Source organism: Hetaerina americana, unplaced genomic scaffold, assembly GCF_022747635.1.
Source record: "Hetaerina americana unplaced genomic scaffold, ioHetAmer1.1.p SCAF_6, whole genome shotgun sequence".
Lineage (NCBI taxonomy): Eukaryota > Metazoa > Arthropoda > Insecta > Odonata > Calopterygidae > Hetaerina > Hetaerina americana.
Window position 1 is genome coordinate 20,558,218 of NW_027287205.1, and position 26,195 is coordinate 20,584,412.

General features: G+C 36.9%; 1 long non-coding RNA gene across 1 annotated transcript; it reads right to left on the reverse strand.

The window, feature by feature from the left end:
* Positions 1–20,131: 20,131 nt before the first annotated feature.
* On the reverse strand, positions 20,132–25,170 carry LOC139695176 (uncharacterized). The gene is made up of 3 exons (XR_011702276.1): positions 24,170–25,170; positions 22,720–22,927; positions 20,132–20,634 (listed from the first exon to the last, which is right to left on the reverse strand). It is a non-coding gene; the product is annotated as an uncharacterized lncRNA (long non-coding RNA).
* Between the last annotated feature and the right edge of the window lie 1,025 nt (positions 25,171–26,195).

Consider the following 26,195-nt stretch of genomic DNA (forward strand, 5'->3'; position numbering starts at 1 on the left):
TCGTGTTATGCGAGAGGGATGACTGTTTCCCAAATGGAATATTTTATTTCGCCACCAGGTTTCGTTGTTGCGTGACATCAACAGAATTTGACGTTCTACCATCACCAGCTGATGCTACGTTTTAACGTAACTGGTAGGTGAAATTAAAACTTTTTATTTGTGAAAAACGTAAACTTATTATTTATACTATTATAGTGAAGGAGTTCCATATTGTCACGCAGGAAACAGTTTCTTTGATATTTTTCGTTAATTTTCAATCTCATTTTTTCTGTCAAATTTGCGAATGAATAGCGCTGTCCCGAAATTAATATTGTCACCTCTGACGCGAGGTTTCTCGACTGGTATGCATCATCTTGTTGAGTGGATATACTCTGATGACGTAATGTTTGACTATGGAAAACTAGTTTCCGCCAGTCTTTTTTTTAGCATGTTCTAGATTCGTAAAAATGTGCTGTAAAACGCGAATCAAGTGGCTTTTTAGTGAAAGTTACTTTTCATCTAAAATGAACTTGATGTTAATGCATGAAGTGAACACTTGTTCAATCTGGTTTTAAATGTCGTGCCTAATTATACGTGAGGCAAGGTTCTCTCTCTCTGAAATCTCTTAACGTAAGATTTTTCAGAGTTCCCAAGTGCTGCTTGTCCCTACTTTGGAAAGGTAACAAAATACCTGAGTCTTGATTAATGTATCTTTGCCTTTAGTCAAATTTTGTGGAATTTGAAGATTCATATGGGAACATTAATGGCAATTATTCGTCAATCGTATGGAGTGGAATGGTTATTGCGCTAATTGAAGATTGAGATAGAATTCTGCCTCAGATTTATCACGCTTATTTCACGCTGTGAGATTGCAATGACAATAAACATTATCTACCGCGTCGATGGGTGATATGGTGGAATGTCTGTAATCTCTAGCCTGGCGTTTTGCTTCCTTAATATTTGTTTCCCACCCATCAATGCAATGGTTTACCAATGAATTTATCGTGAATGTTAAATTAAAAAATGTAATGCTATTTTTTACTAATACCAGCTATCATTATGCTTTACAGTTTAATTTCTGTAGTTGGTTTCGGCGTCGTAATATATCTGAAGGTTTAGAAAATGGTTCATTTGATATTACACGCATTATATTCTGTTTTAAGGAAATGTAATAATTCAAAAAATATACTAACTTTCGTGATAATTATCATGATTGATTCGACAATGCGTTTTTGTTACTGTATTGATTTTGTCTTCATATTTTAGAATTGTTTATTCAAATATATATTTAGTTTTTGACTCATCGTGCTTCTAAACTGATTGAAATCCTCTCTCTCTCTCTCTCTCTCTTTGTTATAGTTAACTAAATTCATATTGAAGCATGACTGCCTCAAGTGGGCTAAGGAAATTGCCCCGGCGACGGTTTCATAATGATTGCGTGAATGCCTGCCTGGGAAAACAAGAGGTATCAACCTCAGAAGCATCGAAGTACATATCTTCAAATCATTACCATATTTGGAATTTTTAGGACTCTTAGAACATTGTCACTAAGCAACGGAAGAAATGAGCACCGGGCTCTGGTCATCAGCTGATCGGCGAGATCATACCCTACCAGTGCCCATGACGTTATGACAAGTATCTTCGGAAAGGTAGTTCGAGTGCCGGAATTTCCTTTATTTCATTCACTTTTCACTCTTAATTCACATACATATACACTTTACAATACATTTATCTCTGTCATCGCGTTGATTTGTTGTTAATTTTCGAAACTTCCTTTGCTTTCACTCAAACCCGCCATCTGAAGTTCGTAAAACATTTGACAGGGCCGTGTCAAAGTTATTTTTCTCCCGAGAAATTATGTGATCCTAAAAATGTCCATAAATCTCACCTTATGGCAATCAAAACATGAAACATTCATTATCGCCCCAATTTGCGTGATCCGTATTCCGTCAACTTTCCAGGTCGGACTTGTATTATTATCCTGCAGCCATGGGCGTCCCTAACATTTGGTAATTAAGTAGTTTCCTCTTTTATTCCGCACGCGGGGTTGTGGAATATGATAAAAATCCTTCATTATATTTACTAATTTTCGGCAGTCTTCAAATAAATTTTAGGGAAAACACTAGAATTTTTCATCAAATTAGGAAGTAATGGAAATGAAGACTGTTTTAATTGCCAAAACGGCGAATCGATGGGATTTCGGTTTGGCTTAGCCGCTAAATCCCATATGATCGAAATAGTCGAAGAATCTGCTACGTGTAATAAATGCCCGGTAGTGTCGCCAAGATTTGAATTGCAATAATTGAATTATATTTTGCTGTTCAGTCTCCATATACTGCATGTTGATGTTTTATGCGCATGAAGTGTAGGAGGAGAACGGAATACAAAACTGAAGTTGACGCAAGACTCTCAAGAGCGAAGTGTATAGATTTTCAGTTAAGTACTCGTCATTATCTTCTAAACCAGAACATTTATCTTTCCAAGGCTCGCGAAGTATATAAGAACTATTCCCTCTACGATATAAGCAAACCCTATGCTCTTCAGCTGGTACAGGTTCCAGGGCCACAACGGTCCACTTTTCGTCCAGCAGTCTCTCTTAATTTGTGACAATTGTTTATCCTGCCAATACGATTGAGGCCTGAATCGTATTCGTTGGGTTCAAAACCACAAGACTGCTATATTTGCTATAGCTTTAAAATTGCCCCGAGTTTTCTCATAACTCAGGTCCTCATTCAAGATCTCGTGGTAAATGTAACCCCGCGTTCTCGTACAAATCTTTTCTCGAATATGTTGGTCCTTCTCTACTACTGTGGGGTCTTACTAAAGAAAACCACCTCACCTTCACATTATCATCGCTACATTTATAACAGTTTGAATGCCAGCTTCTTTGAGGCCCCGCCACATAGTATAGTGTGAATTTTTCCCCATATAAGATATGATGCGATGGTGACGCGCAAGTATTTTGTGCAACGTTCATCCTAAAACCTCAGTGTGTGTATGTTGGTAGTCTCCTCGTTATCTTTTTACTTTTAAGAAGTGCATAACCGTACAATTTCTAGGTTCTGCTTCCAAATCCAGTTCTGTGCACCATTCTGGTTAATATCCGTTCAAATTTTTAGCCAATTTAATTATTTTCAACGGGTTTAATGCTTTCATATTCGATTTATGCTTTGGTATTCGGATTAATATTCTCAAACGGAACGTCGATATTCTGTGCATTTTTGTGGCATATCCTTTGGCGTACTCACGATTTCTTAACATTAACGTTGCCCCATTTAAGGATCCCTGACGCCACCAAACAATTCTCCCAGCATGGGCTACGTCATTCATCCTCGAATTCTTACCCCTCTTTCTCCTTTCCTCCCCTCCATGACCTCTCCCCGCTCGCGACGACCTCTCTCCTGCGCATATGATTCATTTTTCATTCCACCTTCGTTTCCGTCAGTAGGCCTGCATTGGTGGCAGAACGAGACGTGCAACTGGTATGCTACAGAAGTTATCGGTGTAAACGGAAACAAGAGAGGATCTAGAGGAGGTTTTTGTATATTTCAGGTCATTAAATACATTTTTCTGCTTATTTATAGAGCACGTTTTTGAAGTGCTTGCATTTAAAATTAGTTGCCTATAAAAATACCTTGTCTGCGCAAGCTTAAATAACGTTAGCAGTACCAATTTGATATTTCACTCGAAGCCTCGGGAGTCGTCGATGTCGCATTTGTACTGAATGATGAATTGCATGAATTTTAACGGTGCCAATCGTACTAGTGAAAAAAAGGGAACGCTTAAACTGTTAATTTGATTTCCTAGTATGCAATGTCTTGTGGGGGTATTTGATACCCTAATCCGTTAAATTGACTTAATGAATTATTAAATGTTTCCATTTTAAAATTCTAGTTTTGTCTTTGTTTCAGTGATATTTTTGGAAACTGTTGAAATCCCGCGAATAAAGTAGAGCAAAGCGCTGGGGACAAACTGGGATTGAATACAGTTGAGTAAGGCGTGTTAGAGTTGAAAGAATTCATATGAGTATAGCTGTTTGAACATGAGCAATCATTTTCCTGAATCTAAGATGTCATTCTCGTCTTATGAAATTGCATTAATATTTTATTCTTTCCAATGTACATACCAGCTTAAACATATGGCTCAAGCGTAGCCGATCTGTTGTGCTATTCCCTCTCGTTAATTCGTTAATTGAAATAAATATTCCGGGAATTAATTATGCGATGGGTCAGTTAGTGGTCAATTAGCCGACGTTTATTTTTGTTTTTTTTTTCAATGTTCACGGAGACACACCTCGGACGACTAAATCCAGTTATTCGGCTACGGAGTTAAAGCGTTTCTCCGCAAACTTCATCTGTTCATTTGCCGTCCATGGTCCGATTACTCTACGACCGTCTTCGAGAGGGAATCTGCATCGCTGAATTCAGTTCACCGTACTGGAGATGCCTTGACCTTTGTCGTCCTCTCTTCAATCGCCACGAGGTAAGGCGCATTGCACATTTCTTCAGATACAATATGTTAAGAGTATTTCGGTTTCAGTTTTCTTAATGCCTGCGGAATTTTTCACAACTTGTCGGAATCGCGATTGTCAATTTTTCGATGGTAATCACCTGTGGAGGGAGCGGTTCTTTTGTCGGATGGGACGTTAAACTTAAACACCTTTATAGTAGTAGTTTTATTGGAGGCGACGGACAGCTAAGGTCTTTTGCGCCATTAGGGATGGTCGGGAAAGGAAGGGTGGAGAGAAACCCGGCGTCGGCATTAGCCTACTCTTGTCGAAAGGCGCCAAGGGGTCCGCAGTTCAGCGTCCCATCCGAAGACGTCGTACTCACTCATGAAGAGCTCTTCACGAAGCACCTCAAGTAGGGATCGGGATACTACTGAAATATATTTATCTCCAGGATTTGAACCCGGGCCCCCTCGTTGGGTAGCCTGTACGTTAGCCACCGCACCATTCCGATCCCCCCAGCACCTTGCATTCCGAGACGTCTGGTGTTTCTCTGCCATTTCATTATTCTTCGTATCTTTCCACCCACTGGCATATGTGAAATGGTGGAAAGTATATCGTCAGTTAATATTACTTTGAGATAACTACCGATTCTATATCTTCCCAGCTCAGGTGTGGTTCTGGACTTCATGGAAAGTCTCAATCCTGTATAATGTAAAGATTTGAAGAAAATGTTTCTAACGTTAGTTATGAAATTTTTTTTGTAAGTATCCTCTTCTAGTAGAATTTTGTATGTGAGGGAAATAACTTAAACTCAAACTATGAACTGACATTATATGAAGACGGTCATTTAAGTATTAGAAAGTATTCTTTTTATGCATCTAAAATTATTTACTGATCATTGTTCTAATGGTTAATTTGAATCAATGCCCATATAATGAATTGGTGTGGGCATGCTTCATATAATTTAAATGAAGTGTGTACAGTGTTTCCATGATAAAAATTATTACATTCTGGCACTTGACTAGGAATTACTAATATGTACTGGATTTTCTATAATCCCTATAAAATTGCCAGGTATAACCCAAAATTCAGCTTTCTGTCAACACATCTGCTGCTAAGTTGTTACAAAGTTTAAACCAGAAGTGCCCCCAATTGAGAAAATAGTTAATCCACCTACACATTGAGGCCATGACTAAATTGGACTTTAATTTTTTTCATTGGGCGATATTATCTGGGAATAAGTAGTCATTCCTTTTTCTCATATGGGGCTTGAAGCAAAATTCAGATGCACAGATTCCCTCTTGCATCTTGGAAGGGATTAATGTAATCCCAGAGATCATCTGTGGTTTACTAATACTTACTAATGGTTCCGGTTATTGAGGGTTTTCATTAAGTCTGGTGCTTATTTGGTGATATCAAGAACTCTTAACTGAAACCTCATGGCTAAGGACTTGAGCGGGTGCAAGGAATTCAACTTGGGTTGCTGATGTGTCCTTGGATGATTCAATGAGGTGTGTGCTTTTTTGTTGGGAAAACCTTTTTGCTTTCTTAATAGATATTTGTCAGCATAATATTCCAGTTTTTATCCTCCTAGAAAGATTTTAGTGGTTGTTATGATGTATTTTTTTGTGTATAAATAATAATTGCAGCAACTATTTTTTAATATTCATAATGCAGTCAGCATATGCATATAAATATGTATTACTAGAGTAATCCCAAAATGACTCCAAATTTTAGAAATAGAATGATTTATTTTCTAACGATTGATACATCATTTTAAAGCTTCAACATTCCTCTATTTTTTTACATAGTTGCCATTTTTATTGATGCATTTTGGTAGGTGTTGAGATAGTTTAGTATGCATTTGTCATACCAGCTCATACTTAAATTTGAGGAGATAGGGTTGGTGTGGTGGCTTTTGTATTGGCTTCTCAATGGGGTACATATGAGTAATCCATAGAGACAAGAACTACATTTAATTTGGCTCCTACCCTTTAATATTTCTAACATGGGTGATTTTATTAGGAGAAATTTCATTGCATCTATCAGTACCAACTCTTGGTGTCAGTCCAATGTGGCAGTTCTTTAAGTAAGTTGAGGTTGTAGCCTACGGGAAGGTGTTCACAGTTGTGAATTTGTTTCATTAGGAATTGGATAACAAAGCTATTGGGAGAAAAGGTTTGAGCTTCCATCAGAACCTTGCCTCTTTCCTTGATTTGGTCATGCCTGCACACATTTTATTCTCAGCTGAATTCATCTTAATAATTATGATTTTATAATCATTCTTCCATTTTACTCTATTTTTGATCTTCTTAATCCCCCATTGAAATTCTTATTTGATTGGCTTTATTTTAATTATGTCCATAAACAACTTGACCAGATTCTTTCATTGCTAGTCCTAACATATATTATTATTGATATGTTATAGTATTGTATGTAAAGGCATCTGATCCCAGGAGTGCATCCATTTGAGTGATGGTGTCATATTAAAAAAACTGAGGTAGGCAACAGGAAGCAGGCCTACATGCAACAAGTAATCATAGGGAGGAAGAAATAGGAAGTCCAATCAGGTAGAAGAAATAATTGTGTGCTCCTGAGAGGAAAAAGTGCTGTGCGATTAGATCTTGGTGGTGGGTGAATGGAGGGATGAGAGTGAGGTAAGGTCTTCAGTTTAGGAACAAGGAATGACCGTACTGAGGAAGTAATAGTTCTGCAGAAGAGAGGGTTTAATCATATGAATACCTGGTTTAACCAATGCAATAGTAGGTATATGTGACAAAATACCTGGAGATAGTGTTAGCAAACTTTATTATTATTAGGCCAAAATTAGTAACAACATAATTAATTTGCTGTTTTCCAGGAGCAGATTAGGATCATAATTTAGTACAAACGAAGTGCAATGTCAAATTTAAGGGGATAAAAAAGGGAAGACAGTTAAGGAAATGGAATATAGAAGCATTAGCCATGATAAAAAGGAGTACCAGGGGCCAGTAGAGAAAAATAGGAATGAGGTCAGGGAGATGGGTACATTAGAATAAAAATAGGAATATATCAAACAAGGGACTGCGAAAGTATAAAACTTAACCATAGGATCAATAAATAGGGAAAAGACAAGGAAACCATGGGTTTAAGATATGGTTAGGAAGACATAGGGGAAAGAAATGGAAGGCTCCCTGAAAGGGTATGGGGAGTTGACAGAGGAAGGGAGAAATGGGTGCACTGCACAGATGGATAAAAGCGTCAAGTAGGTACGGAAAGTCTGTGTATATTATCAAAGATATAGGGATAGGTGTGGAACATAATAATTACAGCGGCAGAGTTAAGTCATAGCATTTATGTTGAAGGTATTTGGCCAGAAGAATTTGTTAGAATATCGTTCAGCCTGCATTCCAAACAAGGGTATGCAAGGTCTATAGAACAGTCGTGGATTTCTTTTTCTGCCAAGATGGTTCTTGTTTTTATTAATAAGGCAACAGAGATCAGAGCAAATTTACTCAGGGAATGGTCCATTGGTGTTTAGGAAATGAGGGGTGTGTGTGGTACCATAGACTTGAAAATGACAGGAAGATGAAATTCAGTACAATGTGAAAGTATTTCTATCATGGATTTTGAGCTGTTCAATATTCAGGTGGTAGGTGGGTCCATTACCACCAATGCTTTTCAGCATTTATATAAATGAAATAGCTGGAGGCATGTGAAAAATAAGATGGAAATGAGTGGGTGGGGAATTCAATTAAATAGGTTTGAGGATAATCAAGTTCTAGTGAACCAGTCAGCCAAGGGGTTACCATCATTGCTGGATGCATTAGATTATTAGTGTAGTAGATGATAATCAATGTAAACAAAAAAGGTTGCAGTATTCAAGAAAAAGGAAGACTTAAGTTAAACATTAAAATAGGAGGCAAAAACGAGTAGGCAGAACAGTTGAGCTATCTTGGCTGTGTTTTGGAAAACGGTTGTCTTAAAGGTTGAGAGTTAAGGAGAATCATTGCATTAGGCAAAGAAGCCTTCACAAGGAGGAAATTGATGACCGGTATGTTGAGAAAAGGGTTTGAGGCTTCTTGTAGGAATCCAGAGGAGGAAAAAATGTGATTGTCGAGTATTTCGATTGGTGATATTGAATGTTGAAGGCTGTGATAGGGGAGAAAGCTAGGATAATGAGGAAGAAAATAGATATAGATAAATAAGAATGAGAAAGAAATACCATAGGCATATTGGATGGAGTGAAGGGAGGAAGGAAGTGTGCAGAATTGAAGAGGAGCTTATTGTAATACCAGAAGTCAGAATGTTGTGATAGAATAGGGAAAACAATTGTTAGTCTATGTCATCCAAAACCTACGTTAAACAGTAAACTACCTGTAATAAAGGAAGAGTGTAAAGAACAAAGATGAGGGCTATGAAATTATGATCAGTCAAATGAAATCCCAATACCCACCATAACAAACAGTGGATGGGAAAGGTGACAACTCTGTTGTTACATATTGATGTGGTAGGAGAACTGCATAGTGACAAAACACAGGCATACACGTATTGGGTTATGTCCTTGTAGGTGCATGAATTGGTCTAGTGTGTCCATCCAGCTGTATAAATTGAGGCAAGCAAAGAAGAGCAGAGAGAACGTTTTCTGGTAGCTGAGGGTTCTGGAGTTCAAGCAATTCGTGGCATGTCTGCTGGGTATGTGAAACACTGCATGTCCCTGAAGTGTGCATGAGTGGTATAGGAGATTCCAAAAAGGGTACACATAACTGCAAGATACATGCCCAGAACAGGCCCATTGAGGGGATCGAGATGGTGCGGGGGCTAACGTACTGGCTTCCCACTCTGAGGGCACGGGTTCAAATCCTGGCGGTGTTGAATATTTTTCTGAGGTATCTCGATCCCTACTTGAGGTGCTTTGTGGAGGGCACTTTGAGTGAGTACGCCGTCCGTCGGATGGGACGTTAAACTGCGGACCCCTTGGCGCCTTTCGTAAAGAGTAGGCTAATGCCGACGCCGGGTTTCTCTCCACCCTTCATCCTTTCCTGTCCATCCCCTATGGCGCAAATGACCTTGGCTGTCGGTCGCCTCCCCTCAAAACTACTACTACTACTACAGGCCCATTGAACCATTACCTCCAATGTGATAAGGTGGATTGACGTCCTTATCCAGGTAAACTGGCAAATCACAGAGGCAGAAATTCATGTTCAGATCAGCATTGACCATTGCTCTGTGCATGCCATTGCAAAAGATCACTTGCATTTTCACAAATTTGCACGCAGTGGGTTCTGCATCAACTGATGGAGGGACAAAAGATTGACAAAATGGCATCATGTCTGAGTGGTACCATAAGGAAGTGAATGTGTTTCTGTTCTGTATCATCACAGGGGACAAAGCGTGGTGCCACCATTTCAAGTCACACAGCAAACTGCAAAGCCAACGCAATCATTTCAGAGTGTAAAAATCATTCGCCTTAGGTCAAGGCAAATGATTTTTACACTCTGAAATGATTGCATTGAAATGCATATTAGCGGATGACTCCGTTAAAAGTTACTGTTGCAGCATCTCCCGCAGTTTCTTTGGAATTTGCACAGCCAACATAGGAAACATCCTAATTCTCCCCTGCCGAAGAAACCCAAAGCTCTTCCCATAAGTTCTAGTAAAGTCATGATGACCTTCTTTGACTGCAGGGGTCCTTTGCTTGTCGACTTCCTCAAGCATGGAACCACACTTGATGTGTTGCACTATGAAGACACTGTAGAAAATGCAGTTCACCATTAGTCAAAATACTCAGAAATGCTATTAGATGGAATCATCCTGTTGCATGATAATGCTTGCCCCCATACTGCCAATCTGATGAAGGATACACTTCAGCGATTTGGTTGGAAAATACTTAAACATCTTCTATACAGCCCGGATCTTTCATCTTGTGATTTTCACATCTTTGGTGACTTAAATAAAGATATCGTGGACGTCGGTTTCATTAAAAAACTGGAATTGATAATCTCATATCCCAACGGGATAAATGTATTAATGCTTTTGGTCATTACTTCTGAATATAACTATTCCATTGTCACATTGTAGCGGGTGTTCTGTTTTCATTTGACTGCCCCTCATAATTGAGCCACATAATAATCAACCTTTCTTTTTGTTTTGGCCTGTAAAGAAGTGTACTTTTCTACCCAAAATACATTGTTCAAAGATAATTATTACCTTTTGAATTGCATTTCAAGAAGGCTGAATAAGCTTTGCCGGATTTAAAATAATTGTCGCCTGGAAATAATCCAATTAGCTTCACATATGTGTAGTAGAAATAGACAGGTCTGTGACAAATCCTACCATGAAGCCAAACTTGGTATGAGGGCTTCACTTGTTTGCCATGGTTTTCATTTACATTTCGTGTCTTGGCATTGTATGGCAATGTTCTTACTTACAATGGACAGCATAACTTCTCTGATTTTGGATGACTATTTTTTGGGTGCGAGTTTGGGTGGGTAATTATTGTTTTCTGGACAAAGTTATTGCTGAATGAGGATTACTTACCATTTAGGTTGATATCTGAATAATTTGATTCATATGCAAAGGAAATGTTTGCAAGTAGGCACTTAGGTTAGGAACTTCAGTTGTTTTTGTCTCTGGTATTTGTTAAATGAGGTTAGTGGAAGCTTGTTTAAGTATGAGTTTGGTTAATAGCATTTAGATTGAATATTTTGTCTTAGCTGTAATTTAAACCAATGTGATCTTTATCACTATAAAAGTAGGATACCATGACTTAGTATGAAATAATTAATAACTCTATGTTCTGTTCCAGGTACAGGAACCACCTGCATAGAGGATTGGACCCTATGTAAGAGAAAAATATGCAATGTGGGCATTTAATGCCTACATATTGCTTGCTTTGCCTCTTCAAATATCCTAGAACAATAATTTACACTTCCGCTACTATCCTTGAATTCAGGAATGGGTACATTATCTTATTATTGGTCTTTAAAATGTATTTATGCTATTAAACATGTTGATATGTGTGTAGAAATAATTGTACATATATGCTAATATATAGCTTGGCAGATAATATAATGTAATATAAAGATATTAATACATAAGCATTAATTGATATCAGATTTTTCCCCATCACTGTCGCATGGATAGGACTGATGTAATTATACAACTAATGTAAAAATCATTTTCATTCAAGGTTTATGGAGACAATTGGTCATGAGATGTTAAATCTATTACCTTCCATTCACCATTTTGATCAATTAGTGATGCATCTGATTGAAAAAAAGGAAGTGTTAAAAGTTATGCCTGCAGCTGAGCGTGGAGGAGAGGCAAATGAGTCCCATGGATTGAAATTATTTCCAATGTTTTTATGTAAAGTATATTAAAAGTGAATGAAGGGTTACTGAAAGTCCATAACAAAACTCTAGGAAAAGTGACTAGGAAACTAGGGGTTACAAATCAATGGAAAGAACTGTAGGAGATGTCACGACAGTAACTTTAAACTTAGTAATCTGCTAATATGCATTAAAATGCAGAATTACAAAGTGTAAAAATCATTTGCCTGGACCAGTAAGATCAACTGGTCAACGTGAATGATTTTTACACTTTGTACTGTCTGAATTTGTAACAAATGAAATGATTAAGATGGATAAGAAAAGGAAATGGAAGAATGTTAACTCATAATTTGGTGGAAGGGCATACTAGGGAATAAATGAGAAACTGATGGAAGCATAGTATTTGATGCTGCGTGAAGTTATGGAGAGTTAGCAGAGAACAGATGACGTGTGTGCCCTCTGTAGGAAGGTGGGATCATCATCATGGAGTAAGAAGGGAAAATCCATTAACACCATCAAAGTTAATGCAAGAAAATTAATTTGCCCGGGGAAGATTCAAGATAAATGGGAAGAATACATAAAGTATACCTGTAAACAAGGTAAGGATAATTAAGACAAATAAGTGTAGACATTAGGAAATATAAGAGATAAGGATAGCTTAGGTCCAGGCATATTTGATTGCGAGATAGAAATAGCATTAATGGAAATTAAATTGAATTAGACCATTGGGGTAAATAACATCCCTTTCATACTACTTAAGGGTTTGGGAGGAAGGTTATTTATGGATTAATTCAGGAATGGGTGTGAGATGCTTGCAAAGCCATAGTACTGCTGGTGTTTTACTAATAGAAAGGAAGGTAGTACAGTTGGAAAGCAGTAGTTTCATGTATTTTAAGGTGGCATTCAATTGGGTAGAATGAGGAGTTAGTTGAAGGTTAAAGAAAACTTGTCCATAGCATGTGCATGTCTGGTTGCTCAGCTGTGTGTGGTGGATGGGGTGTTGGGATGGTAGTGTTACAAAGAAGCATAGTGCAGGTCTCCATTACCAACTATGCCTTTGAATGTAGGTGGAGGGCATAGTAAAGCATGGGAAAAGCTGGAGAGGGGAATGAAAGTTGGTGAGGAATTTTCAGAACTGCTTAGATTTTTGGATTATCAAGCTTTAGTTACCCAGTTCGATAAATAGTTAAAATCATTGATGAGCTTATTAGAAAAATCAGGGGGATCGAGATGGTGCGGGGGCTAGCGCACTGGCTTCCCACCCAGAGGGCCCGGGTTCAAATCCCGGTGGTGTTGAATATATTTCAGTAGTATCCCGATCCCTACTTGAGGTGCTTCGTGAAGAGCTCTTCATGAGTGAGTACGACGTCTTCGGATGGGACGCTGAACTGCGGACCCCTTGGCGCCTTTCGACAAGAGTAGGCTAATGCCGACGCCGGGTTTCTCTCCACCCTTCATCCTTTCCTATCCATCCCCTATGGCGCAAAGGACCTCAGCTGTCGGTCGCCTCCCCTCAAAACTACTACTAGAAAAATCAGTGTGATAGAAATGGAATGAAAATCAATGTAAAAACTATGGTAATTAGGCTTAGGAGGAGGAGGTTTAGTGAAACATAGAAAAACGAGGACGAAAACTAAAGCATGTAGAGCAGATTACTGATTTTGGAAGTATTCTGGACCAAAATTGTCAAAGAAGGAAGGACATAAAAAGAGTAGGCTAAGAAGGTGGGAGTAGTTGATGGGGAGATTTAGTATGTTACGAAAAAATAGTGAAAACTCTGATATGGGGTGTAATTTTGCATGACATGGAAACTTGGTCATTGAAGAATGGCGATGTGAATATATTTGAAGGCTTTAGAGATGTTTGGAGAAGGATAGAAAAGGTAAAATAGATGGAAAGGAAAATAAATGAGGAAGTCATGGAAAAATTGGATGCTGAGCATTTTGAAGATGGGTTGTGTAAGGCTGATTCGGGGAGAATGTTTGGCCATAAAGGTAGAGAGAAAAAAAATGGATGAGTAGGTGGAACGGAATGAGTGGAGGTAGAACACATTCAGAATTGAAAAAGAGTATATTGTAGTGCAAGGTTTTAGGTTGTCTTGGCTGGTAAGATAAAGAACTGTTTGGAGTTCGAAGTTTTCAAAATGAGACTTCATTTTAGTGTGCTGAGATAGATGCTATTGTTGGCATGCAGTTTGTTTAAAATAAAAAATGAGCATTAATTAATTTTAAAATTTCTTTTTGCTTTGAATACTTACTTAGTACTGCATGTAAACTGTCCCAGTCCTTGGTCATTGTGCAATATTTACCTTTTGAATATCTAGCAAGCAGGATATTTGCCATTACATTCTTGAAAACCCTATCAATATAACATTGATTTCAAAAAGGTTGTTCATTGCATAGAATGATGCTGCTCAGATGATTTCCAGAATGAAGTTAACAGGCCTGCCATTGAAATAATTATTGCTAACCTAAAGGTCAAGGTAGGTTTTGGATGTACACGGGCTACACAGTAGTAAAACGGTAATTCCTTGCCCAGCCAACAAAACACAGCCCTACATCGAACACCTCATCAATTCAGCATGCTTCCTTCCTCTCTTCATTTGATCCAACATGTCATATACTATTTCTATCCCTTTCTTCTTTGCCTAACATTCTCCCCACTCTGTCCTCAACATCCCGCGACCAATCAAAATGCTCTGCGCCCATCTTGAATTATGGTAAAATTCAATTACCTTGGTTTATTCATTAATTTGTGTGAAATATGTACCTATTTTTGTCCAAATGGGTTTAAGATTAGTTAGAGATTAGATGGTGGTTGTGGAGGGGGAAGAGATGTGTGGAGTGAATGAAAAGTGAAGATTACTGAAGGTAATAATTCATAGAGTTGGATTGCTTACTGGAGAATCCTTCAACATTAGGTACCTGTAGGAGCTGAATGTTGGTAGCATTTCAACTTGTCTAAGCAAATAATAGCCACAGATGGGGTGTGGTGTGACAGAGGGTAAGGTGAGAGAAAGAGAGTTTTATGAGGGACAGAAAGTTTTGAATGATCAAAGAAATATGGAATGGAAGTATAAAAGGTTTGCAAAATTTTAAATTAAAATTTTTCTACTAAGCTTCCACAGTCTTTCAGCTGTTGTGGATTACCCCCAACCATCACTTTGACCCCTGTGAATACATTTAAATCTGTTAGTCTGACAATAGTTAAAATTCAGATGTAGTATTTGTTCTCTCCTGTCCCGCTTTCAACTACACCGCATAAATAAGCCAACCTCCATCCCCATCTCCATCCAAAACCTTTTTCTCTTATTTTGCCTTATTTAATTGCAGTCTGTACTGCTGTCATTCTTTTATCATTCTTTGCCTGATGAACTTGGCCTTGCCATTAAAATGGCTGTGCAGCTTCCTATCTTCCTTTCATCTCATTTCCCTTTAATCCTTCTTTAAGCATTCTTTGTCCCTTGTATTCCATTATTACACCACATCCCTACCCCGATTGTCTGTCCATTATCTCATGCCACTCGGATGTAACTGGTGGTATTAATGGCATCCACCTCGTTCAACAGGTGCTCATCTGTATTCCTTCACGAGTGATCAATCCCCTTGAGATACCATTTTTCCCCATGTAATTCTTAGTCCTCCTGAATCCCAATTCTATCCCCTCACTTCAAAATCATTGGCAATTGACCACCCATCTACCTGATCTCAATAATTCATGCTTTTCGACCAAATCTCTGAATTTCTCTCGTACATCTCTTTTACACATCCCGATGGTGATTCTTATTGGGCTGAATCAATTCTTAACTATTTTGTAATAAATTTATTTTAGGTGGATTTTAATTGTGATAAAATATTGAGCCATTTTTGAAGCACCATTGCATAAGCATTAATGTGAACCATCAAGCCCAAAAAATTGATTTACTAGCAGACCAATGCATACATAGCTCACTTTATATTCATTTCCTTATGGAAATTCATCGTAATTTACTCAATTACTGCAATAATATACTCAATTTCTTCGGGTACTTTAATTCTAGTCTTGTCAGAAGGTTCTTTACAATTTTAGTGGTTGATTAAATTGATAACTTCCTAACATAATTTCAATTAAGTTAAAAAATATAAAAAATTATATAGAACAATAAAAATTTTTTGAATTACTTAATAGGATAATGTTCCACCATTGTTTTTAAATGTATAAATTCCAATTTTTTCATCTGCATTGTTGGGACACGGTAATCAACTTAAAAAAATGTAGTCCTACCTCTAAAATAATTTATTCTTCTCTCATCTAATAAATTAAAGTTAGATTCTCATTGACATTGTCATAACAAGCCCATTTCATTGACTTTTTAAAACACACTCGTATAACATGCATATTAACACACAACTCACCCTGTAATCTTTCAAGAGTCTGTTATTTCAGACAGTCAATAAACTGCTTTTATACTTATTCTTCCTCTCTCTCAAGTTTCATTTCTTCACAATGTTGATGTACACTTAAATATACTGCCACTTTTGCAACCTAGGAAAAATTAAATTTATCCATGTGTTGCTTACCTTTGTTGCCTGCACAAATTGACATGCTATGCAAAAAATGATTTCAATTGTGTTTGCACCATTCAGTGTGGCATAACTTAAATTAAATTAACCAGTTCCAATGCAATATACTTAACATGTATGGGTAGTTAGTGGGATATATGGGTACTACTTAGGTGTGGGGGAATTAATAGTTATTAGGGTTGGTTGAGAAATTGTAGAGCAGTGTGATATCAAGAAGGGGAAGTAGGGGGGGGAGTATGTGCATCAAAGAAAAATTTGGAGAATATAAGACATATTTGAAGATTCTATCCTTCAGAATGTTCTTCATCCATGTATTTAGCTTTAATCAACTTTCTTAGCTCAGTTTGAAGTTGCTTGGTCTTCATACACCCAGTGATTCATACGCCCAGTATTTGTTTATGAAACAAATGCTGTTCTATAGCTACATTTCCCCAAGGATTAGAATATTTTAAACCCCTATAATATCATCCTCATACTGTGAAGCCTTTTATCTAGATTTGGAAAAGCGTGAACAAAGTCCTACAAACCTCTTCAATAAACAGAAGTCCAATCTCCTGTATATAGCCAGCAATTGAAGAACAAAGTGAGTTTACTGGCATAAAAATTAGCTAAACTACTTGGTATACATGTATACCATGATGTAGATGTAGAAAGTGTATAATTCATGAAGGTTATAAATTAGATTGCTGTAAATAATTCAATATAGAGCAATAACTGCAAAACTCAATATTGCTTTGGCCATCTGTGGATTTTACTTGCCATAAAAGTGTACAAGATTACCAGACTTTGAACTTTGTGCCACATCCAACACTTGATATTTTCTTAGGTTTTAGCACATCATTGCCAGCAATGGAAGTAGACCCAAATCCCATTCAGTACTGCTAAAGGCTTGTTGAAGTAGCGATTTTTCCCTATGAAGGTCACCTGGTAGCCTTGTCCTTGTCTAAGATCCTTGTCTAATAATTATCACGTATAAACTTTTCACTTAACCCCCAGCTCAATGTAATTCAATTAAAATTAAATTCTCCTAAATTTTCCACGATCACTTCCTATTTCTTGAAAAACTGTTTTTTTATGTTGGGTAGTGCTACAAAAAGGTATATTTCCAATGGTATAATCTCCAATATTTTGTCTTGAATAGACATTACCATTGCTATCTATAATTTACCCTAGGGCAAGTGATTTGCATGTCAGCTGCTAAAATGGAGGTTTGGTCAAATTGCCGATTTCCCTGAAGCACGGAAGAAATAAAAATTATTGGTTACTTTGTAATTGTGAAATTTGAGCAGTCACTTTCTTCTCTGTATTGTTTGCTTTGTATTGTTCTGAATTCTGCTGTGATAATTTTGTACCTATTAAGTGTAATAAATTTTTTAAATACCAAATTATGTGAATATTTTCTTTTGGTAACATCAGTTATTCAACCTTAAGCTAGTGAAGTATATATTTGACATATAACTAAGTATTCTGTCTTAATCTTCACGAATTAATTTGCAGTGTGTCATGTATAAGATGGAGAGTAGGAAAGTCGAATTCTAGCCTGCTATCAATTCTGCTGCACTGAATATATGTATTTAGGGTAATCTAGCGATTAAGATAGGTTCTAGATGTAGCCTTTACCATACTTGGAATAGGAACTAACACTGAGTAAATTCCTCTCTCATAAGTGTTATCCATCCATAAAAGCTTTTGCCCACATTTTTCTAAACCTTTTAATAGTTCTACAGGAATGTTCTCCATCCCCATGGCCTTATTTGATTTATTCCCCATGATGCCCTCTCTTATCTTACTGTTGAGTAAGCATGAACCTAAACTATCTCCATCTACTTCAGTCTCTTTCTATGTCTAACCTTGCTGGCCTAAGTTCTCTACAGTTCTGCAATACTTGTGTACTCCTTCCAGCTCTCTTGGATCTTTTCTAGTCCAAATAATAGTTTTCCTAATTAAATATATTTTTCCTGAACAGAATGGTTTGTCGTCACTTTGTGGAAGCGATTCATTTCAGAAAAATAAATACTTGGTTATTCCACATAAATTTCTGAGAGATGTATTTATCCTATATTCCTGACAGTTAAAACATTTTCCCTTCTTGCTTCCTGACAGTGTTTTAACTTTCCTGTGTAGTCCACCAATTTCACACAGCCTCTATAACTTTCCATATCCTCACAGTCTTCCGCCATGCTACTTTACCTCTATTTGTTACTCATCTTAATTCATACTTCCTTCTAACTGCATTTATACTATACACCCAATCCATTACCTTCTCTAATTTATTTTTGAATATACTATGCTGATCAAATCAAATCGCCCAGCCAGTTTGGCTTGTGGAGAAGTACAAATAAAAGAGCCAAATAATATAAGGGCCAAATTACTCAAAAACCAAAAAATCCAGAGAAATGACAAAGAAAGTTTGTAGAAGAGGAGTAATAAATTCAATGATTGTAATAAATAATGAAATCAGCAGAAAAAGCATTTATTTTGAGTCAAAGCAAGGTGGCAAAAATAGCAAGTCCCATGGGGCAGATGATTTTATTTCAAAGTTAGAGAATAAATAACTAGTTTAGGCATTTTAAAAGTTGGTTATGTTCTTTAACCCAAAGAAGCATTTCAAGAAAATCCAATTTATAAAGAGCATAAATATTTTTAAAAGAAGAGACGAATAGCAGCCAAATGGAATAATAAAGTTCGTGGTGGCAAAAGCTAAAATGGTTGATGTTATAGAATAAAGGTAAATATTCGCAAAGTTCATAGGGGCTGGGGAAATAGGGGCAAAAACAGTCCTAAATATAGCCATGGCTAATTATAGGGAGGAGTAAAAACAGAGGAATCCAAGTTCTAAAAAGGAGACAGCAAAATAGTTTTCAGTAAGAGTATATATTCAAAGTACTTAAGAGAGTGTATTGCACTAATGTTCCAAGTGGGCTGAAGGAAGAAACTACCAAGCCCAGAGAATGATAGGCATCAGAAATCCAAAAAAAGTCCAAAAGAATCCTAAACAGTCTAATCGTGGAGTCCAGGGAAAAGGTAGGATTCAGAAAATTAGTAGGAATCAGAAGTAGCAAAAATATAATAAGACCAGAGGAGCCTTATGGTCAGGTTTAGAGAGGTTGCAATAAAGCTAAAATATAAAAGTCCAGAATATCCCAATGGTCGGTTTATTGGGGTTATATTATATATCTTCATCGCATTAAAGCATTCCTAAAATGTTATATTATGGTTTCTTAGAGGAAATAATTTCCTATTCAATAGTGTGAGTTTTGATTGAGTTTACTCGTTAATAAACTCATAAAGAGAACATTTAAACATAATTGCCGGAATGTAGTAGTTCCAAGTCAAGAATCAAGCACTTGGCCTAGGGTCTAAGGGTGGTGGGTGGGCTTGGTAACCCACCATGTGATATGCCCAAGGTGAATGGGCCCCCAAAGGTTCCTCCTACTGTCTAAAGGGGAGGCTATGCCAAATTTTTTTTTGATTTTTCAAGGTCAACCGAAGTACTGTGCTCCATAGTTCATGGTATCAGAAGTTCTTTTGCTGAAGTGCTTCCGGAACTTGGTCTACGGTCATGAGGAGTTGCCTACAGGTCAAGGATAAGCGATTTGACTTGAAGTCCAAGCCTCACAAGTTTCGACTTGTGAGCCAGGGTTTGGCCTTCAGTCAAATCACTAATCCTTGAACTGCAGGCAACACCCACGACTGCCGATCAAGTTCCTGAAAGCACTTCAGCAAACGGTTTCTCAGCATACATTCCCAACATTTTTACAGAAGAAATTATGAAGGTATCACTAAAAAATAAGTCAGGATTAAGATTTCTTTATCCAATTTATTTCATCCTTTGCTTTCTTTCAAGCACATTAATATTAGACTGAAATACAAAACAATACATAATCAACTGTATATGGGTTATTAATATAATGTCAATCAAGAAATAACAGTAATCATTAAATTTAAATGCATTCATTTCATTGGACCTTGTTCAACAGCAATTTATAAAATAAAATTAACAAGTATCACCCAAAGTTAAAATAAGGAAGCATGAGTACTTAGATGTGCGAGCATTTCCATTGCTTTTAGACGACAAAACTCGTATGGAAAGAGCAATGCCCTTCCACCATTATGGATAACCAAAAGAGAGGGATGAGAGTCAGCACCATCTCTGAGCACAGCCGATTTCTGGGCAGCGATCATGGGCATGTCATCACCTGAGGGCGGAGGTAGAGAGCCAAGTATTGGTGACAGGAAGGAGATGGTTGCCCTCCAAGTGCATCTGTGGCCCTCTCTGCTGCTGCATCCAATTAGGTGAAGGAGGACAGTGCAGTTGCAGTCCAGTTTTTCACTTAAAATGAATCTGGATTAGTAATAATTGATGATTTAAATGAAAGGAGGAGGCGATTCAAGCTTGTAATTGTTCATTGACTGAGTAGACCATGACATGACATGTTTAATCATTATATTTATTGTTTTATCTATCTATAGTAAATGCCTGCACCAAATTACAATTGTAATATTTTTGGGCTAATTAAAGGCTTGTGACCCTGATATTTCAAATTGTTCCCTGTTTTATTTCCTCCATAACTACCAACATTGATAAAAGCCCTTAAAAAAATATACATGATAAACTAAGATTGTGTAGTATAGATGAGAATAGTTCTGGATTGAATAAAAAGCAACACTAGAGAAAAGAGACAGCAGGATATGTTGTATTATGTAGCTGCTAAGGAAAACATTCATGGAAAGTTATTACTGTTTCTGTAGATTTATGAAGTTGGTAATAAAGTTTTCTGACATGAATTTTAATTATTGTTAATATGAGTAAATGAAAAAATGCACATGAACATACAAAACGTTAACTTCATGCATAGAAATAGTAATATTATGGTTGATGTAATGTAGATTGGCAATGCAGGTAGTCATCACTGAGTTAAGCCGTGCTGAGCATAACAAGTGAAAAGGAATGAATGGCTATTTAAACTCCAGAGAATTTAATACATAAATAACAATAGACATTCTTTATTTGCATGAACTTTTAGGTTTTTCTGGAGTACTATATAGTGGAAAAAAGAGTTAATGAAAATGTCGAGGGAAGAAGTTGCAAGAACTTGACTAATCTGATACATCTGCAAATCACAAAGGTAGAGATTGATGATTTAGGATTCCAATTCAGTAATTGGATGGAAGATATTTACAATTGTATCCATACTTGTCATTGTGTTAATATGCAGAGTAAATGAGGAATGGGAAAAGACTCATATAAAGATAGATGTGTGTCAGGATGGCAACGGGAGATTTGCAAGACAACTTCAGTATGGAGATGAGCCAAATAATTAACACTCACTGATGAATCCATTTAAACTACAGTAATCAACAAAAAATTTGCATTTAAAGCTGAAAGTGTATGAAAAAGAAGAAAAAATTGCAAAATTAATATAATGGCATACATGGGTATGAACTATGTTGGCAAAATGTATTTCTAATATGTAATGAGCTTAGAAACTGCACCAGGATTTAGAGTAGAGCATGGAAATGGATCTAGACTGGATTAAAAAAGAAAGACAAGCCAAAACTTAGACAAGATTGGAAGAGAAAAGTTAGTTAGATTATTTGAAGAAGGGTAAAGCATTTTATGATGAAGATTTTGGTTGAGATGCCGAAGTACATGATATTGCAGACATAACATGTAAGCAGGAAAAAGCGAAGAAATTATTTGGATATTCTGATTGAAGAAGAAATAATGAAATGTGCAAAAATGTGCTAGTGTACAGAAAGGATTATTTGAGTTTTTGTCATGCAACCAAATCCACATAAAGGATTGCACCAGTTTTCGGGGATCATCAGATACCAGTAGAAGTCTATTCGTTAGTTAAAAATTTAATATTAACTTCAGCCATGGATGTTACCGTAACTGTAACACAGGAATATTAATCTAGGAAACTAAATGCTGAAATAAATTAAGTCACATCTAAATACACTGTACTTTTGCATTGAGATCACGGTAAAATCTCAGCTCCTAGCCATGAGTATTAGGAATTATTCCTAATGGCAAGAAAACAAATAAATTTGATTGATTGAATGAAAAAGATTCATATTATTATCTTTTACTCATTGCACTTCCTTAACATTCTACTTCTCATTCAAATTTCTTATTTTTTAATTCGATTTCAATTAAGATATTTATGCATTATGTAACTTGATTGAGCCTTCATTGATGAGAAAAAGTGTTTATAAGATTTGCAATAAATCGATGAAAAATCGCATAACATGAAACAAAAAAATTAATCACATTGAAACTTCCATTTAAACAGCTATGTAATAATGGTGTCTTAAGTAATTCAATAGTTATGCCAATTATTAAGTTTCAAAATACTGTGTAGTGAAATACATTTGGATGAATAAAAACATAGGAAGATGAAAGTATGCCTACATTGTACTTCACTTGCTGCCATTCCCTTATGAAGGCAATAACGTGATCTCCCAAGGCACTCACAATTACTTAAGACATGAAAGGAACCAGCAACAATCTGAGTTGGGGTTGTCGTGTCCCAGGGTGTCCTCAGTCCATGAAGATGCTGCCTTCAAATTGGAATCTTTGGAGTCTTCTTCAGTTAACTACTGGCAGACTGCATGCCTACCTAGGGATGATAATGGTTGTATTAGTTGCAGGAAATGTTAGGAGTTACATTGGGAGTACTGTAAGTCCTCTATAATTATGCTCCCCTGAATATCATTTTATGGGTAAGAATTTTACGAAGAGGCTGATTCTATGAGAAATAAGTTAATATGGCTGCTCTTACCAGATATTTTTATTTGAAAAAGATTTAAAGAGCATTACACCTAATCAAGTTAACAAACTTGAAAACAGTCAAGTGAAAACTCTTTATTAATAGTTCATGTTACTTATAATGTGGATATATAAGCACTACTAATTACAACTACTTAATTGAGAGGCAGATGCTTTGAAATCACTTAGCAACTGCCAAATTCCAGACTTTCATTTATGATGAAATTAAAAAATATTTTCTTCCCCATGAAAACCTCAAAATATTTTAGCTCGTACCCTTTATTTTTTTATACAAATTAATTTTTCAGTGATTTATATTTTCTAAGTATTCAGGCTACATTAAATATGACCACTATTATCTGAAGTTCAAATGACAAATAGTATAGATTTACAATCACTAAGGGGCACTAAGGTACAACTTTTCTGAGGACTTTCACAGCTCAAGATATTTATTTATTTATGGGAAAACATATATGTTTAAAAAATCAAAACACACGGTTGTTACAACAACAAGTAACTTAAGGAATGATAAGTATTACCAGGTAATCACAATAATAAGTACAAGGTATGTAGCAATATTCGCCAAAAAAGATTGGGCAGTGGAAAATAAATGAAGAAAATACAAAATAGCAACATAACTTCCACTGCAATTTTGCATTTTAGAAAAGAAATACACTGAAAAAAGCAAGTCACATAGAAAAACATGTTTAATGGGATCAATTTCTTATAATTCGAAATTGAGAATCAAAAATTACCTATATTTTGTGATAACCGGTTATAATCTCAAATGGCTTTAAATAATGGCATACAAAATGTAAATATAGAATATTAGAGTTAGGTTTTGGGTTAATCTGAGGTGTGCGTCAAGTTCTAGTTTTTCCAAAAATAAGTGTGATAATTTAGTTTTGTAGCAAACAACATAAAGACATTTGGCCAGCAACTTTCCTTCGGATAAATCAAGTTGAGTTCCCATAGTATCATAACTAATACCAAAAGAGGAGAGGCCAAACCTACATAATACCATGCAGAACATTCTTCAACTCAGTTTACTCCGTTTACAAATATTATTGTGGGGTTACTTTCACCAGCTTACCAGCTCTTTCGACTTCACCGTGCAATATCTTGAAATGTTGGATTAGGGTCTGGTCCGGTGCAATTGAGGAATTGGAACCCATAGTCACTTTCGATTTATTTTTTATCATGACGAGGAACTTCTAAACACAATTTCAACAGGGTGCACTCCACTTACCAATGGTTTGCCTAATCTAAACACGGGCATACTTGTCGTTTCGATAGTGTCAATCTTTGAGAGAAGTTCTTTTACCTTGGAGTCTTCAATTTGATCCGAGGATTCTTTGAAATTAAAAATAATAACACAGTTTTCTCTTCTTCGCCTCTCTTCCAACTCCTGCGAGAATCTATTAGCATTATTCATGTCCAATTGTTTTGTTTTCGAGAGCACCGAACCTGACTTCTGTGGCAGAAATTTCAACATCAGACCGGCCAATATGCTTTTTCAAAAGAGCTGACAGCTCAGCTACAGCACTTAAAACGTTCGATAAGGTTGCATCTTCCGGCTATTTTTCCAGCTTCGTTGTCGACGAATTCGGAGACATGATAATATCAGCTGAGTGTTTACTTTTACATTATACGCAAAACGACTCGATATTGTCATTTTACACAATTATTCAAAACGTAGTATCACTTAGACTAGAGTATTTTGTGAGAAAATGCTTATCATAATTAGGACAAATTGCGTGTTCCTTGTCAGAATCAAGCTACTTAACAATAATTCGATCACTTCATGACTGCCGCATGAGAGTCAACCACCAAACTATCACTAATGTTACATGATGATTACGCGAATAATATGCACTCTAAACAAAGAAATATGATTTAAATTTACCGCAGTCTACTCCCTATAAACACTAAAATATACCCTACCAAATCACAGTCAATTTACATCATGGCCTCCCCATTATGTATACATGGTACCTATAAAAGAATGCCACAAATTTATGTATTACAGATTTGGTATTATTTTAAATTTCTAAATGGGTTATCTGAAAAATGGTCCCTTAGTAGTTGCAGAAGCAAGACTTTTTTAAATGCTTTGAAGGAAAGATTTCTTTAGTAATTGACAGTGACATCGTTAACAGTGATATTCTTTACATTTAGACTTTTTTATTAACATTGTTGTAATTAACAGTTTTTATTAATTTGAAAGCATTCCAAATTCACATGGTGGAATGCTTCACAAATACTGGGAGGTTAAACTGTTATTTTGTAGGGAGGGTTGATACAACTTAACTGAACTTGGCCCACGGAGAGCTAGCCCACGACTATCCACCGGCCGTTGGAGCTCTGGATTCTTCAGTCATACCAACGTAAATATTTTTGCACGAAGTACCTAAGTAAATCCCCTAAACGATTGCAGTAATCCGACTACAACGGACATATTATACTCAGCGATACTCCCTGTACTCACTTGCAATTGTAAGACGGTATGAATAATGTAGTATACGATACACGGCCCTAGAAACACAACTACACTGAAGTTAGCCCAAACGGGAGGACGTCTGTTAAAGCAAATCGATGTCGACGAAATCAGGAGAGAAATGTTCTCTCTGGGAGTGACCGATTGTCGTCGACTAACGACAAGGCGCAACGGCGAGAACATTAACACCACGTCCGTGATTTTGACGTTCGCGCGTGATAGGCTGCCCGACAAGGTATTCATTGGATATGAATCGGTCCCAGTGAGGCCCTTCATTCCAAATCCCGTGCGTTGTTTTCAGTGCCAACGTTTCGGCCACGTCGCGTCGCGCTGCGAGGGCAAGGCAACCTGCCCGCGCTGTGGCAAGGACGCGCACGAGGATAGAGAGTGCTCCTCGGAAGCTCTTTGCGTCAATTGCGAGGGTACACATCCAGTGTACTCCCGTGACTGCCCAAAGAGGAAAGAAAGATCATGGAGATAAAGACGCTGGAAAAGATATCGTATTTGGAAGCGAGGAGAAAGTACAGGGCACTCGTCGCCCCAACTTTCTCCCGGTCCTTTGCTTCCGTCGCGTCTACCCTATTGCCAAAGTGCACCATCGCCACGCAAACTGACGCCCCTA